The sequence below is a fragment of the Mus caroli genome, unplaced genomic scaffold, assembly GCF_978045245.1.
Source record: "Mus caroli unplaced genomic scaffold, Mus_caroli_1 scaffold_1, whole genome shotgun sequence".
Classification (NCBI taxonomy): Eukaryota; Metazoa; Chordata; class Mammalia; order Rodentia; family Muridae; genus Mus; species Mus caroli.
Genome location: NW_028227256.1, coordinates 178,594,232 through 178,609,919, shown reverse-complemented (window position 1 = coordinate 178,609,919; position 15,688 = coordinate 178,594,232). Strand labels below are relative to the sequence as shown.

At 49.9% G+C, this 15,688-nt stretch overlaps 1 long non-coding RNA gene across 3 annotated transcripts; it reads right to left on the bottom strand.

The window, feature by feature from the left end:
* Nucleotides 1-5,166: 5,166 nt before the first annotated feature.
* LOC115029557 (uncharacterized) lies at nt 5,167-15,486 on the bottom strand. 3 transcript variants are annotated; one of them, XR_015048573.1, is made up of 4 exons: nt 13,872-14,015; nt 11,660-12,444; nt 6,689-6,772; nt 5,167-5,691 (listed from the first exon to the last, which is right to left on the bottom strand). It is a non-coding gene; the product is annotated as an uncharacterized LOC115029557 (long non-coding RNA). The 3 variants fall into 3 exon arrangements; XR_015048572.1 differs by lacking the exon at nt 13,872-14,015 and adding an exon at nt 14,651-15,486 and having other exon boundaries at nt 5,167-6,772; XR_015048571.1 differs by having other exon boundaries at nt 5,167-6,772.
* Nucleotides 15,487-15,688: the final 202 nt, after the last annotated feature.

Genomic DNA, 15,688 nt, shown 5'->3' with positions numbered 1-15,688 from the left:
CCGTGGGGCCTGAAGAGCTGAGCCAGTAGAAGAGGGAATTCTAAGCGCCCCGCCCCGGGGGGAGGAGCTAGGTCGTAGGAACACCAAAGATAGGTACTTAAATAACTTTTCCCGCAACTGTTGTTGACTTGGACAGTCAGGAGAAGGGGCTACTTCCCTTAGGGACTGTTTAGCTTCTATTGGATGGGGAGGGGCCCCCAGAAGGCTGACGGGAAGGCATCCTACACAAATGTCACAATGACGCATTATTTTGACCCTCTGCTCTACCCTAGGCCCTGTCCCCATGGTATTTGCTCTGTGTTTGAGACCGGGTCCCCTATGTTACCCACCCCTTGAGTCCCAGACCCATATATATTGGCCATATTACCATCTCCTTTCAGAGGCCCGTTCTGCCTTGTAATACAGAGCCTCATTCAAAGCATTGGTGCCCAGTAAGCACCTGGCTGCTTATCCCTCCTTTCCATTAGGTCAGCTGCTCCTGGGCAATCAGCTGCTCCTGTGTATGGGATTAAACCAGGTCAGGCCATTTCTACTCAGTGAAAAGCAGAGTCCTTATTCTGAGGCAATACTGTGTGGAGAACAGCGGTGATGAGGTGCTGTGTGGCTGAAACACTGAAGGCAGGGAAAGCATCCCCAGAACCCACAAAGGACAAATCTCTGTCCCTAGCATGATGGAAAGAACCCAGTGTGGTCAGCTTGCACTCGGCGGCTGGCTGGGTTCCTGGCTGGGTAGCAATGTGGGCTGAACATTGGTCTCTGCTGTTGGCCAATCTACTGCTACTAAGCAGTAGATGCCAGTACAGTTCAGTCATCCCTGTGCTGTCATATGTCTAACTGCCACCCTTTCTGCCATGATCGCTGCCATATGCACCCACTGAGCAAGCACTGGGGTGGCTGGAAAGAGACCAGTTCATTTCCACAGGTTGGCAGGAATTCTCTCCTTGGGAGTGGTTTAAATGTGTCGCCCTGACAGATTTTGCACTAAAAGGGTGATACTGGGAGATGAGACCTTGAAGAAATAGAACTAAGTAGATTTTAAGTAAGATTTAAGAGGGGGCTGGGAGAGGTGTGCCTTTTAAAAGTGTGTTCCTCGCTTGTTCCTAGCTGTGAGGTAGGGGTACCCACTATAGTATGCTGCCTTGCCCCAGCTCAAAAGAAGCAGTCTGAAACATCCAAAACCTGAGCCCAGATAAACCTTTCTCCTTGTTTATTTATTTATATAGTGCTCTGTTTGCATGTATTCCTGCATGCCAGAATTGGGCATCAGACCCCAGTATAGATGGGTTTGACCCACCACATGGTTGCTGGGAGTTGAACTCAGAACCTCTTGAGAAGCAGCCAGTGCTCTTAACCTCTGAGCCATCAATCCTTCCTTCTTTTGAACCTAATTGTCTCGGGCATTTATTTTATTTTATTTTTTCAGTACTGACTCATAAACACCTGTGACACAATTTCCCTCTTCCCATTCTGTGCCTATCTGGAGAGCTCCGGTCACACACATCCTCTGTCCTGAGGCCTGGTGGTCACCTGACAGCAATGGTTTTCCTTCCTCACTGGCCAGCCGAGCCATTGTAGATCCCTGCCTCCATCCGTCTCTCAGTTGAGGCCAAGTACACAAACAAATACACGCGCCTCTTGATGCTCTGCCCACTGCAAGACATTCTGTTACCCAAGTTCTGCAGGTTCTCCTGGAGTGGGCTGAGGGTTTCAGCTGCCCACTTTCTGTTGGTGCCAGCATATCCTGCAGTGCCATCTGTAAGCCAGGCTTGAATTCATTCCTTCTCAGCCAATTGATCCCAAGGAGCAACCTCGGAGGTCCCAGGGACAGAGTCAGTGAAGCAAGAGCCGCCTTGGAAGGCATCTAGGCCACCTGCTCACACGGCTTACCTGGGCCTTCTGCACCTGCCAGTGCAGATCTCTCATGTGCCATCTCCACAGGGTGACAGACTGCTGCTGTCAGTGAGTGAGAGGCCATGCAGGACCCGCCGGCTGCCTGATGAAGACCCATGGCCACGAATTGATGGCCATCTGCAAACACGCCACACACTTGTCCCCTAGCCCTGGAGGCGTGGGCTGCGTCTCTCTCAGTAGAGCTTGCCTAAGCTGCATCCAGTGTCTCCACTGGCCAGAGCCACTTTAAGTGGTGTTGAATCAGCTGCATCACGGGGCCAAGTGAAGCCGTAAGGACTGCTACATTCCTATAATTCCAGCATGAAAGAGGTTGAAGTCCTGAGTTCAAAACCAGCCTGAGCTACTTAGCAAGCTTAAGCCTAGCAAAAGTACCCGCAGCACAAGCCTGAGATCTGAGTTCAGATCTTCAGCATCTATAAAAGGCCTGTGCCTGTGATAGCTAGTGTGGGCCTGTGATAGCTAGTGTGGGCCTGTGATAGCTAGTGTGGGCCTGTGATAGCTAGTATGTGCCTGTGATAGATGTAGTGTGTGCCTGTGGTAGCTAGTGTGGGCCTGTGATAGATGTAGTGTGGGCCTGTGATAGCTAGTGTGGGCCTGTGATAGTTAGCGTGGGCCTGTAATCCGATGCTGGGGAGGCAGAGACAGGAGGATCCCCAGGGGCCTAGGCAAATTGGAGCTCTATGCTCAGGGAGAGACCCTGCCTGAAAAATCAAAGTGAAGGGGCTGGGGAGGTGGCTCAGCAGTTAAGAGCACCATCTAGTCTTCCAGAGGTCCTGAGTTCAATCACCATCTATAATAGCAGCTGAAGCCCTCTTCTGGTGTGCAGATTAGGGAAGTCAGTCTCTGGCCTACACACAGACACACATACATACAACAGACACCCGCCCCCTATATGCACATGCACATACAAATAATATAACACACACACATACACACACACACTTAAACATCCAGGCACTGCTGCCTAAATTGTAGCAAGAATTCTATTGCTCTGGATTTTGTCCCAAATTATTCCCTTGATATGTTTCTTTAACACATTCTCTTAATGCTACTACTAACGTCTTACTTCTTTTTTTTTTTTACCTAAATAAAATATCCTAAACAATGGAGTCTGTGGTAAGCTGATATATTGGGGCTTTTCCCCCTCTACTTAAGTAAAACAAGTGTTTAAGATTTAAAATAAAACATCAGGTATCTTGGTGTGTGTACCCTTGCAGTTCTATCCTGTGAAAGGCTAAGGCAGGAGGATTGAGACATGTTTACATCTGCCAGAGCTGCATAGAGTTCCATGGGATCCAGCTGTAAGGCATTGTCTCAATTAGCGATCGATGGGAGAGGGCTCATTGTGAGTGGTGCCATCCCTGAGCTGATCATCCGGGGTTTATGAAGGCAGGCTGAGCAAGCCAGGGGAAGCACTCCAGTAAGCAGCTCCCCTCCATGGCCTCTGCGTCAGCTCCTGCCTCCAGGTTCCTGCCCTGTGTGAGTTCCAGTCCTGACTTCCTTTGGTGATGAACAGCAATGTGGAAGTGTAAGCTGAATAAACCCTTTCCTCCCCAACTTGCTTCTTGGTCATGGTGCTTTGTGCAACAGTAGAGACCCTGACTAAGATAGATGCTTCCTAAACGTTCTTTCCCTTGTTCATGGGCTGGAACCAAGTGGGAAATAGCTGTGGTGTGTGGGTGAAAACAGTAACCCTGGAGCACTAGAACAGAACAGAGGACCCCTGGTTCCTAGGTGGCCCTGACATATTAGCTCTCATCACTGTGGCTGACAGCTGAGAAAAAGCAACATAACAAGGGAAACGATTTATTTGGGCTCATAGTTTCAGTCCTCAGTTGGCCCACAGCTTTTTGGGCTTCTGGAGAGATGACAGCACATCATGGCAGAAACATACAGTGGCACCTCATGGTGGCCAAAGGCAAACAGAGAGGGGACTCCTTCAAGGACACATCACCAATGGCCCAGCCTCTTCCTAATGGGCCCACCTCTTAAAATTTCCAGCAAGTTCCAATAGTACCACACTGGAAACCAAGCCTTCAACTCGATGGCCTTTAAGGAACATTCTAGATCTAAGGTATACATGGAGTATAACTGCTTACCCAGCTGTGATCACTGCTACTGTCTTTAGGTTGGTATATGGGAGAAAATAACTTGTCTGTCCAGTTTGGATAGCCTTTTAGGGGCCTCTGCTGCATCAGCCTTATCTGTACCCTAATCCGTACAGTGTGTCACAGTCCTAACCCTTCCTAAAGTAAAATCACAGAGAAGCTTAATCCCCCTAAGCTGGAAAAGGCCGAGTACTGCTCAGAAGTTACCCTGCCCCTGCCATGTTCCTGGTCCTAACGAGGACCTGTGGGAATCCAGAAGAGGGGGAAGTGGCTACACAGAGAAACTGTGTCTCGAAAGCCAACCAACAACAACAAAAACAAGACAAGACAAAACAACAACAGAAAAAGATGGAACTTTTGGGGAAGACCCTGAAAATTTGATAATAACCTTAAGGTAAAGGTAGGATTTGGAAATGAGAGGCAACTGAAACAGTGGGCAGTGGAGACAAGACGGATGGAGGTAGGAAGGTGCTAGATCATTGTAGGGTGTCAACTTGTCACAATCTAGAGTCACCTGGAGAAGGGAGTCTCAGTGAGGAATTAAGTAGTATAGTTTGCCCTGTAGTTCTGTCTGTGGAGACTTGTCTTGATTATATTAATTGAGGTGGGAAGATTTGCCCACCATGGGTGGCACCATTCCCTAGGCAGGGAACTTCTGAACAGTCTGAATGAAGAAAGAATGCTGAACACACGTGCGCATGCCTGAATTCATGGTTCTCTGCTCTTGGCTGTGAATGTGATGTGACCGGTCGCCTGAACTTCCTGCTGCCTTGATGCCCCTACAAAGATAGACTGTAACCTGAACCTGTGAGGCAGATTAGCCCTTTTCCCATAAGTTGCTTTTGTTGGGGTATTTTCTCACCAACAACTGGAACAGACATGAAGATATGGGGAGAACAGAAGAGGTACAACCTCAAGCCAGCGTTGAACAGCCAGACCTTTGGGGCTTACATTCTACATGACAAATTCACAGGTTCGGGTTTTTTGTTTTTTGTTTTTGTTTTTTTTTTTCGAGACAGAGTTTCTCTGTATAGCCCTGGCTGTCCTGGAACTCACTTTGTAGACCAGGCTGGCCTCGAACTCAGAAATCTGCCTGCCTCTGCCTCCTGAGTGCTGGGATTAAAGGCGTGCGCCACCACACCCGGCTCCAGGTTCGGTTTTCTGAAAGCTTTTTCATGTTTCTGTTAAAGATCTGTCTGCAAACAAATCCTCCCTGGGTGAGGAGTTAAAACATAATTAATCCAGTATATTACATGCGTATTTCATTGCTTTATTAAATCCTTCAAACAACATCATTTTCTGTGGTCTGATTAACAACTTCAGAGCACCACTTCACAAGAGAAGGGGAAACCATAGACTTCCGATGTTCTTCCTAAGATCGTCTTGTCTCAGGGGACAGTGGGTGGCATCCTATAAAAATGACCATTGGGTGCTACAGTGCTAATGGCCAGCTCACTCCTACCCACGTCCAGTGACATTTTCTGGCTACCGGAAAGGATGCGTCAGTGGTGGTTGGATCATCAGGATCCACTTTTCTTAGCCAAAGGACTGGACAGAGAGTCATGTGATCCCAGGAGGGCCGAGCTGGACTTTTCCCTAAGATTGATACAGAGGCAGTAGAACATCTCTCCAGGGTTCTTTTTCTCCTGGGATTGTTACATTTGGGGCTGCCCTAGGGAAGAGAAAGCCTATTGGTAAATTAAGCAGAGATAAAAGATGGGCAGAAATCTAACAGAGTTGAAACCCACTCTTAGGATCCCTGCAGGTCTTCCTCTAACCCAGTGATCTGTGCCCAGCATTCTGTCCAACTACTGAGCCAAATGTTTTTTCTTGTTTGGAGAGGAAGTTGCTCGACTTGCAACCAAACGTTCTGAATGACTAAGGTGAACTGCAAAGGAGGTTGTTATGGTAGACACTTGATACCCATCAAAGTTAAGACGCCCCTGCGTTGAGACACACCATTGTGCTAGGTATGCCTCATCCTCAGCACTTGGCAGGCAGGGCAACGCTTGTGTGCTCAGCATCAGCTTGGTCTACACAGAGGATTCCAGGCCAGCCTAGGCTACACGGTGAAACCCTGCCTCAAAATACGCAGCCACACCTACTGGCATACACTTGTAATCTCAGCTAGTCCAAGCAGAAGCAGGAGGATCACACCTTCAAGACCTACATGGGGTACAGAGTATGATCAACTTAATGAGACCCGGTCTCAAAATAAGGCTGTGTAGCTTAGTGGTAGAGCAATTGTCCAGCATGCTGAAGGTTCTGATGTGTGTGTGTGTGTGTGTGTGTACATGTGTATTCATATGTGTGAATATGGGCACATGTATGTCATAGTGCACATATGGCAGTCTGAGGACAGCCCCGCATGGTGGTCCTTGTCTTCCACCTTGCTTGGGATGGGGTCTCTTGTTCTCTGTTGTTCTCTGCTGTGTGCACTAAGCCAGCTGTGAGTGTCTGAGGTTTTGCCGTCCCTGCCTCCCATCATCCCGTGGAAGTGCTAGTGTTACCACAGCTCACCTTGAACATCTGGCTTTTATGTGAGTTCTGGGGATTTGAACTCAGGTCCTCGCACTTATGCAGGAAGCACTTTACCCACCGAGCCATTTTCCTAGCCCTCAACCCAATTTCAGAAACATGAAAATATGGAGAGACACCGTGCTTCCTACCTTTGCAGAAATGGCAGCTATAAGCCCTCGATGTCCTCGGGGTCCTCAAAGTTGGGGTTGACAACAGCCCCCCTCCCAGGATTGCTGTGAAAATTACAAAGTATAGATGTGGGGGTTGACCTGATGCACAAGCATGAATGGAGGTGTGAGATCAGCTCCCCCACACCCGTGTAAAGATGGGTGCCGCAGCACTGACCTGCAATCCCGGTACCTAGCTCTGTTGCTTACTAGCCAGCCAGTCTAGCCAACTGGTGAGCTTCAGGTCCAGTAGGGGAAACAAGGTGTCTGTGTATGTGTACAGGGCACATGACCTTCATCCCAGCGCTGGAGAGGCAGGGGCAGGCAGGTGGTCTGTCTCTGTGAGTGAGGCTAGCCTGATCTACATGGCAAGTATGAAGACAACCAAGGCTACATAGTGAGACAGTGGAGAAACGATTGAAGAAGACCTCAATATTGTCTGTGCACACATGCATTTGTGCTCTTATGTACACCTACACCCACACATTCATAAAACACACACTCTCTCTCCCTCTCCCTCTCCCCCTCTCTCTCCCTCTCTAGGAAACAATACAGTTCAAGAGCAGTTACCTAGGGAATGGTGCCTCCCCAATGGGGCTGAGCTCTCTTACATCAATTAACACTCAATGCCAGGCAGTGGTGGCCTTTCATCCCAGCACTCCAGGGAGGCAGAAGGAGGTGGATTCTGTGAATTCAAAGCCAGCCTGGTCTACTGAGCAAGTTTTAGGTCAGCCAAGGCTACACAGAGAAACCATGGAGGGGGGAGGGGGCTGGGGTATTGAGGAACTACAAACAAATAAACAACAACAAAATCAAGACAATCCCCCCCAATAGACATGCCCTCCGGCCATTATGATCAAAGAAATTCCTCAGTTAAAGCATTCTTTCTGGATGACTCTAAAAGATCCCTCAGGCCAGGAGGGGTTGGTGTACACCTTTAATCCCAGCACTCCCTGAAGGCAGAGGCAGGTAGATCCCAGGGCAGTTTGAACTCAGGGCTACACAGAGAAATTCTGTCTTAAAATACAAAAACAGAGCCGGGCATGGTGGCGCACGCCTTTAATCCCAGCACTCGGGAGGCAGAGGCAGGCAGATTTCTGAGTTCGAGGCCAGCCTGGTCTACAAAGTGAGTTCCAGGACAGCCAGGGCTATACAGAGAAACCCTGTCTCGAAAAACCAAAAAAAAAAAAAAAAAAAAAAAAAACCAGAAACGAAAAGAAAGAGAGGAGAGAGAGAACCTTAAATTTGAACTATCATGTAAACACTCCCCACTCTAGGGGAGGGCCTACTCCCTCTGGGTAATCCGTCCTAGAAATGTCTCACAGACCTGTCCAGGGTGTTATTTTAGCTGGCTCCTAATCTAATTAAACTGACAATAAGAATTAAGCATGACACGCACATTCATGTGACCTCATACACACACACATACAAAGCCTGGATTAGTTATCAACACATTAGGTGCTTAAGAAATGGTAACTCTTCGCAAATCTGCCTTTGGCTCAGATTCCCAACGATATAAAACAATTTCTTTCTCCTGCCCTGGAACATACTCTTTTCTCTCTTTTGAAGTTTTTGTTTTATTTTTTATTTTGTGTTTGAATGCTAGGGTTGAAGCCCAGGGTCCCATACATGCTAGGCCAACATTCTATCTCTGAACTAATTTCCCTATCCAGCCTCCTCTTTTTATACCCTGAAGGTATACATTTGGTGACATCTCTGGTGAGTTCTGCTTTGCAGGGTTCTATAGGAGAGAGGATGGCACCCCTGCAACAATATGAAGTAGGGATTTCCTGGCCAGCAAGCTCCAGCAAGCCTCCAGTCTCTCTCTCTCTCTCTCTCTCTCTCTCTCACACACACACACACACACACACACACACACACACACATGTGTACCCGAGCATGTATGTATACTGTATACACACACATACAAGCACACAGTGCTAGGGTTACAGACACTGTCTGAACTCAGAGTCTTGGGCTTGTACAGCAAACGCTCAAACACTAATCAATCTCTTCAGCCACCAGAGGTCAGATCCTGAAGGAGCTGGGCCAGGTATCAGCAAATTATAATGCTCAGAACTGCCAGAAGACAGCCAGCCATAATCCCAGAGACACACTGGGTTTTTGGGTCTTTGTTTTTTTTGGTTTTTTGGTTTTTTGGTTTTTTGGTTTTTTTGGTTTTTTGGTTTGGTTTGGTTTTTTGAGACAGGGTTTCTCTGTGTAGCCCTGGCTGTCCTGGAACCCACTCTGTAGACCAGTCTGGCCTCGAACTCAGAAATCTGCCTGCCTCTGCCTCCCAAGTGCTGGGATTAAAGGCGTGTGCCACCACTGCCCAGCGAGACCCATTGTTACGAAGCCTATTTTGTAAAGAGCTTAGGAGACGTAGGCGAGTCAACTCCCTGGAGCCCTTAGTCCCTGTTTTGTCAGACTATATGGGAAGCCCCCACCTCCTCACCCCCTCAGGCCTGCTATAAAGACAGCAGGAAGAAAATATGAACTTTGGGGTTCGAGAGCCCTGAGTTCCAATGCCAACTCCCCTGGCATTAGCTATGTGGCCTTGGAACCTGGGGAACCACAGCTCATTTGATGACATAATTAGATCACCAGTCACCCCGCCTCTCTTGGGACCTCATGAGTTAATGGAATGTCATGGGTGACTGATCTGGGAATGATCCTCCCAGCAAAGGCAGAATCCTGTCCTCCGAGGGGCTACAACCAAATGTGGATGCTTTGTTTACTGGGTCTCTGTTTTAGCACAGAAATTAGGCTGTCTGTAAAACAGCAAGCCTGAGTGATACACTGTCCCAGTGGCTTACTGTGACATGGCCAAGTCCTTTGACACATTGGCAGACACATTCAGGGCCAGCAGTATAAACAGAGCCCCATGAGTGGTTTGAGAGTGAGCTATTTAGCCACTCAAGGTTCAGGACTGTCATGGCTTCCATTACCAAGGGCAAGGTGCAGGGCTCATTTGGCTGATGACAAGAATACCTCCACTCCCACGACATGGAAGAGAAAAGGAAAGTAAGACAGGAAAAGGATCAGCCCCAAGTCTGTTCAAAGCTGAGAGGCTCAGGCAAGACCTCCAGGCCCTGTGGAGCAGAAAGAACACCATGAACACCAGGCCTGAGTTGAGTGTGTACTGTCCTCTCTGGAGAAGGCCTCAGGTCTTGGTCTCTCTCTGCCACAGTGACTTGGCCTAAAGAATCGCACCCTCACACCTGTCTCTCGGGGTTGAGGAATGCGTGGAGTCTGAGCCCAGTACCTGGTACAGCCTGGCCTCTCCCTTAGCTAGAGAGGGAGGCAGGGACTGAAGAGAGATTACACAGTCAAAGAAAAGCAGGACCCTAATCAGGGTCACTACCACATCCTTCACACTGTTGCTCAGAGCCCGTGCATTCTCCCCGCTGCCTACCACAAATTCTCTGTGGCAAAGCCTCCCCTCCCCAAGGAACCTCAGTTCAAAAATCATGTCTTCCCTGGGTGGTGGTGGCATACACCTTTAATCCCAGGCAGAAGCGAGTAGATCTCTGAATTCAAGAACAGCCTGGTCTAGAGAGTGAGTTCCAGGTCAGCCAGGGCTACACAGAAAAACCTTGTCTCCAAAAAGCATAAACAAAACCACGTCTTAGCTAGACATGGTGGCACATGTCTTTAATCTTAGCACCAGAGAGGCAGAGGCAAGTGGATCTCTGTAAGTTTGATGCCAGCCTGGTCTACATAGCAAGTTCCAGGCCACCCAGAGATATATAGTTAAGATCCTGCCTGCCTCAACCACCACACACACACACACACACACACACCTTAGAACCTTCTCTAACATCTGCACTCCTCACCTAGAAACCATCCCTCTTGCCTCCCTCAGCAAGATTTCTGTCTTCATTTGTCACCGTGTGAGTCTGAGGAAGAGACCACCCCTTTTCTGTGCCTCCGAGAGGCAAGGGACATAGGAGAGAGACTCTGGCTCGAGAGTCCATGTTCCATGTGAGGGCAGGACAAAGGCTCAGGTGAACTTTGAAAGGCGTCTATGTCAGCAAGGGGAGCCTGCCCAGGCCTCGGTTTCTGCAAACTGGACATCTGGGAAGAGGTCAACGGAGCTGAGAGGAAGGGATCAACCTAAAAGGAGGCTGTTCTCATCTCAGTGTGTGACCTGTGGCTTTGTGTATGCCTGTGCTTGTGTTTGTGAGCTTTGTGTATGTTTGTGTGTTTTTTTGTGTATGTGCTTGCATGTGTGAGTTTATGTGTGGTTTCTGTATTTGCAAATGTATTTGTGTGTGTGCATGTGGCAGTCCTCCCAAGGGCTGTAATTAAAGGGGTTCACAACCACACCCAGCTTTATTATAGGTTATAAAGTGAAGAAGTTACGTGACCAGAAGTGCTGAGCAGGAGGTCGGTGCAGTAAGGAGGCTGTTCCAGCCTTGAGGCCCAATCTACGCTCTGGCCTCTCTCCTTCCTGAAACAAGGCCAGTGCCTGGAGGAGCCCCTGCATTTCTGCTTCTCTCCGCCTACTGTCTGTCCCTGGCCTCTTTCCACATGCCATGCCATCTCATCTGGAGTCACAGCAGCGCATGCACCCAAGCAGCTCAGCCCACTGGGCAGCAGGCCCAGAGGTGTGACCCTTGCACTTTGCAAAGTCTCAGCCAATTCCCTCGCTCAGTATCCATACCTGCCCAATACCTGCCCTGCTCTACTAACCCATGAGTAGTGGGGATGGAGGATGCTCTCTGAGAGGGGGAGGCCCCTGCACTCGGTCTCTAAGTCACTTCCAACCAGGTTCTATGGCTGGAAGTCCGCACAGATCAGTGACTACATGTAGTAAGGTTCATTATTCAACCATGTTATACGGCCACCGAGCAGGGACGGAGAGTAGGGAGGAAGGCTCTGCCCTACCTACCCAGGGCCTCAGGGGTCCAGACTCCCAGAAGAGCCAACTTATGAGCTATTACCACTCACTCTGGCATGGAAGACAGGTCACAGAGCCCTTATGCTTTTGACCCAGGTGACAAAGAAATGACGCAGGTCGCTTCCAGTTGTAGCTGACAGGGCAATACTAGTCCATTAGCCAGAGGTCAGGGCTTTGGAAGATGGAAGTGCCTGTGTATTCACTGAGCAAACAATGACTGTTCTGCTTGGTAAGTCTAGAGGCAGGTCAGTTCTTGCCGGGATATGGAAATCGAATGAAGAAAGGTATAGGGGACAATGTGACACCTTCTTAGTCGCCTTTGTCCTCCATCTATTCCTTATCCCCAGAAGACAGCACACGAGATGCCTCTCCATTGCTTCAGTGTCCCCTCACTCCTGGGAAATACATCTTTATCCAGCCCAGACCCAGCACAGCTCCAACTTGGTTCTTCTCCCATATCACCGAGGCCCCTGCTGCCTAGGCACCTCTGCTGTATTTTCCTGACTCCTCTTGGAATGCCCCACCCTTCTCTGCTCACTGGATTCCCTAATAGCCATCAAAAACAACTGAGCAGGACCAGGAGGAGTGTGGGCAAAGTCACGGTGGCTAAGGAACAAAATGGCAATGTGTGGTGTGAGCCGGAGGGCCAGGACACCTGAGCGGTCCGTGCAGACCGGTCAAAGCTCCCAGCGTGAACTTTGCTCGGCATGGTTCCTGGTTCTTCTGGGAGCTTGGTACATCGAGCAATCATAGATGGGAGGCAATGATAACTTCAAAACGCAGAGAGGCAGTAAGCGTCTGGTCTCTGCACCTTGCTTCAAGGCATCTCTGGAGCCTAGAATGAGGAAGGCCCACTATCAGTTTGGTGTTCCGTCTTGGACTGCGTTAGGTTTAACAGGAAAGCAAAGATACACAAAGGCCCCCTCCTTGGGGATCCCTGGGACTCATAATGAGTGGTGAGAGAAGCATCTCCGGAGAGCCTGGTCTCCTTCCACACCCAGTGACTCCTGTTCCTTGTGGCTTTGTATCTCATTTTACATGAAATCCTGGATTACATTCATGTGCATGTGCACACACACACACACCCCAGAATTCTTGTGAGTATCTGAGCACTTGTAATATTCAGGAATCAGTGATGAATCACAGCCCTTCTGTGGTCCCTGTGCCAGGCCTTGGAAACACATCACCAACGATCCCGGCTTCTTAGGAAGCCTAATCCCAGCACTCAGGAGGCAGAGGCAGGAGGATCTCTGTGAGTTTGAGGCTAGCCTGGTATACAGAGTTCCAGATCAGATAGGGATACGTAAAAAGACCTCCTCGCCTCAAAATAAAACAAAAACAAACAGGAAGGAGACGAGGAGGAGGAGGAGGACGACGACGACGACTTGTTGAAGACTTTTGAGTAGCTGACCCAGAGGATTCTATGCCCTCTTTAGCTTCCCTGGGCACTAGGCATGCATGTAGTGTACAGACACATGAGCAACACACCCATACACTAAAATAAAATAAGAGTTTCTGATCCAGGGAGCTGGACTTAGAGGCGACTATAAACCACCCAATGTGGAAGACGTTGAAAAAACAGATGTCTATACCCTAGTTGTTTCAGACAGAATAAAGATTTTTCAAATAACTGAGTCAATAACCTGTTTCCAATTTGAATTAGTTAAATTTAAAAATTTTTAGTCCAGACTGGGATGACAGCAACTCAGGAGACTGAGGCAGGCTGATCTTTGCATCGATGCCAGCCTGATCTACAGAGAGTTCCAGGCTAGCTACACCTACGTATAATTACTGTACCGTCACGCACTCCATAAGCAGAGGTGGCTGGCTGGTGGTTCCTTCAGGTGTTTTCCTCTGTCTCGCATCTCTACATGGAGACCTGTCTGACCAGTATCTGTTCCGCCCTACCCTTGGATGTCCAATGGGTGCATCAAACCCAGCATGCCCCAAACTGCCGTTCTGACTCCCACACCACTGGTGGAACCAGCAAGGCCAGTCTTCATCTTTGGGAGTGAGCCTGTGAGGCTGGCTTGCTCTTTCCTAACCAACCCAGTCCCAATACTAAACACGTCTACACAGTTCTGTCCTGCTCCATCCTCTTCCTGCCTCTCCGCCATGAGCTTCCATGGCCATCTGCCCACAGTATATGTTTCAATTCTGTCTTTTGTTTTTTTCAAGTTTTGGGAAAGAGGATTTTTGTGTTTGCTTCGTAGCGATAATTTGTTTGTTTAAGTCAAGGGCTCAGTAGCTGGCTGACCTTACCTATGGGAGATCCTCTTCCCTCTGCCTCCAGAGTGCTGGAATTACAAGCTTCCCACCACATCGGCTTCAGTAAATATTTTCAATGAATGATGACTTTCAGGTGGGAAAACACCTCCAACCAATCTAGAACAGGCGCCCCGTCCAGAGTTGTAAAAAAAAAAAAAAAAAAAAAAAGGGTTTGGGAACTCCAGCCACCGTACGGGGAGTGAGCCTCCTGCGGAGGCACTGGGACCTGACTATCCGCAAGATGCAGACATGGACTGAGCACACAGCGCCCAAGCGGCCGGTGGGACGCTTCCTGATCCGTCCCCTCTTGGCGACTGGGAAAGAGAGAGGTGGCTTTGGCTACAACTGCTTCTGGGCCAGGTAATTCTGGAGGAAGGAATGACGCGCACCTATGGGCACCAGCTGCAGAGTTGTTTGGGTGCTCCTAAGTGACCAAAGGTCCCCGAAGCCCGATCCGGAGGAGGAGCTGCGGCCGCTGCATACGGGCGGGGTGGCCCTGGGAGTGCGCGCTCCCGAGGACAGGCAATCGGGCGTCGCGGCTCCAACGCAGGGCACCTAATTTACCAAGGCGAGCCCAGCCTTGCGCTACGGTGTCTGCGACCTGCCCACCGAGTGGGTCCCCAACCAATGAACACCAGCTCTCGTGAGCCGCAGCTCCATGGGTCCCAAATGTCCCTGGCTCCTGTGGGTCCCAGGCTCCCCTGTCGCCTGCCCCGGCGGACAAGGAGGGGTCATTTACCGCGAAGACGAAAATCTTTCCAGGAAGTTTGTACCTATTAATATTGCTGTTCCTGGCAGCAGCAGCTCTCCGCGCGGGGCGGGGGCAGGGCAGACCCTGAAGCTGCTCCTACCGCCGAGTGTCCGCCTCTGGCCGGGGGCAAGGAGCGGAGGGCAGCTCTAGGTCCCCACGCCTACGGCGGGGGCAGGGCCTGCTCGGATGCTCAAGGCGCCAGAGCCCAGCGGCTTGCCCGCGAGCAGCGCGCGATGGGACCCGGAAGATTCCGAGGCCGTGGCGCAAACCAAGAGCTGGGACTCGGGAGGGGGAAGGGAGAGGGAGGAGAGGGATCCATGCATCGGTTACCAGAGGCCGCTAGGCCGCGCCGTTCCCCCAAAAGAAAGCTGGTCCCGTAAGCAGGTATGCTCCTGCAGTGGGAGACCATGATCCTCGGGGCCCTGGAGAGGTTGGGACCCTGGTTCTGACCTTGCTATGGTTTCACAGCCGCAAGGCGCTGCAGCAGAAATTTGATATTCGAAAGCTTGTGGCCTCCTCGCCACCACCTTGCAAGACTGTCATTATCTCCAGTCACAGACACAGACATTAGAGGTCGTAGTGTTGTTTTGTTACTCAGTGCAAGGCCTGGTGTGTACAACAGAATCTCTTAGAAGGAAGCACAGCTGTTTTCCTGCAGTAGCGGCCCCGGAACCACACGACAGGCAGCTCCAGCCCCAGAACCACAGCTCGCTGGATTTGCTGAAGTTCCTTGGGCCAGAAGTGCCAGCCAGATCACTCTTTCTCTCGGGTCACATATGGTACATAAATCACTTTGCAAAAGAACCTTAATTTATGACACTTCTGGGTGCTATGTAGATAAGCAGTAATTTAGTCATCCCCAAAGTGGAGGCTTCTGACACCCCCTGGACACCTCAAGTGTTAACTGTCCAGAGTATGAATTAAAGTCCCTGTGTCACACCGTCTCTTCCTCAGAATTCTAGAGTCCTCTGCAGGGCGCTCTGGTAATCATCGTCTTCCTCCTCCTCCTCCATCCTCCTCCTCCTCCTCTTCTTCTTTCCTGAGACTGGGTTTCTCTGTG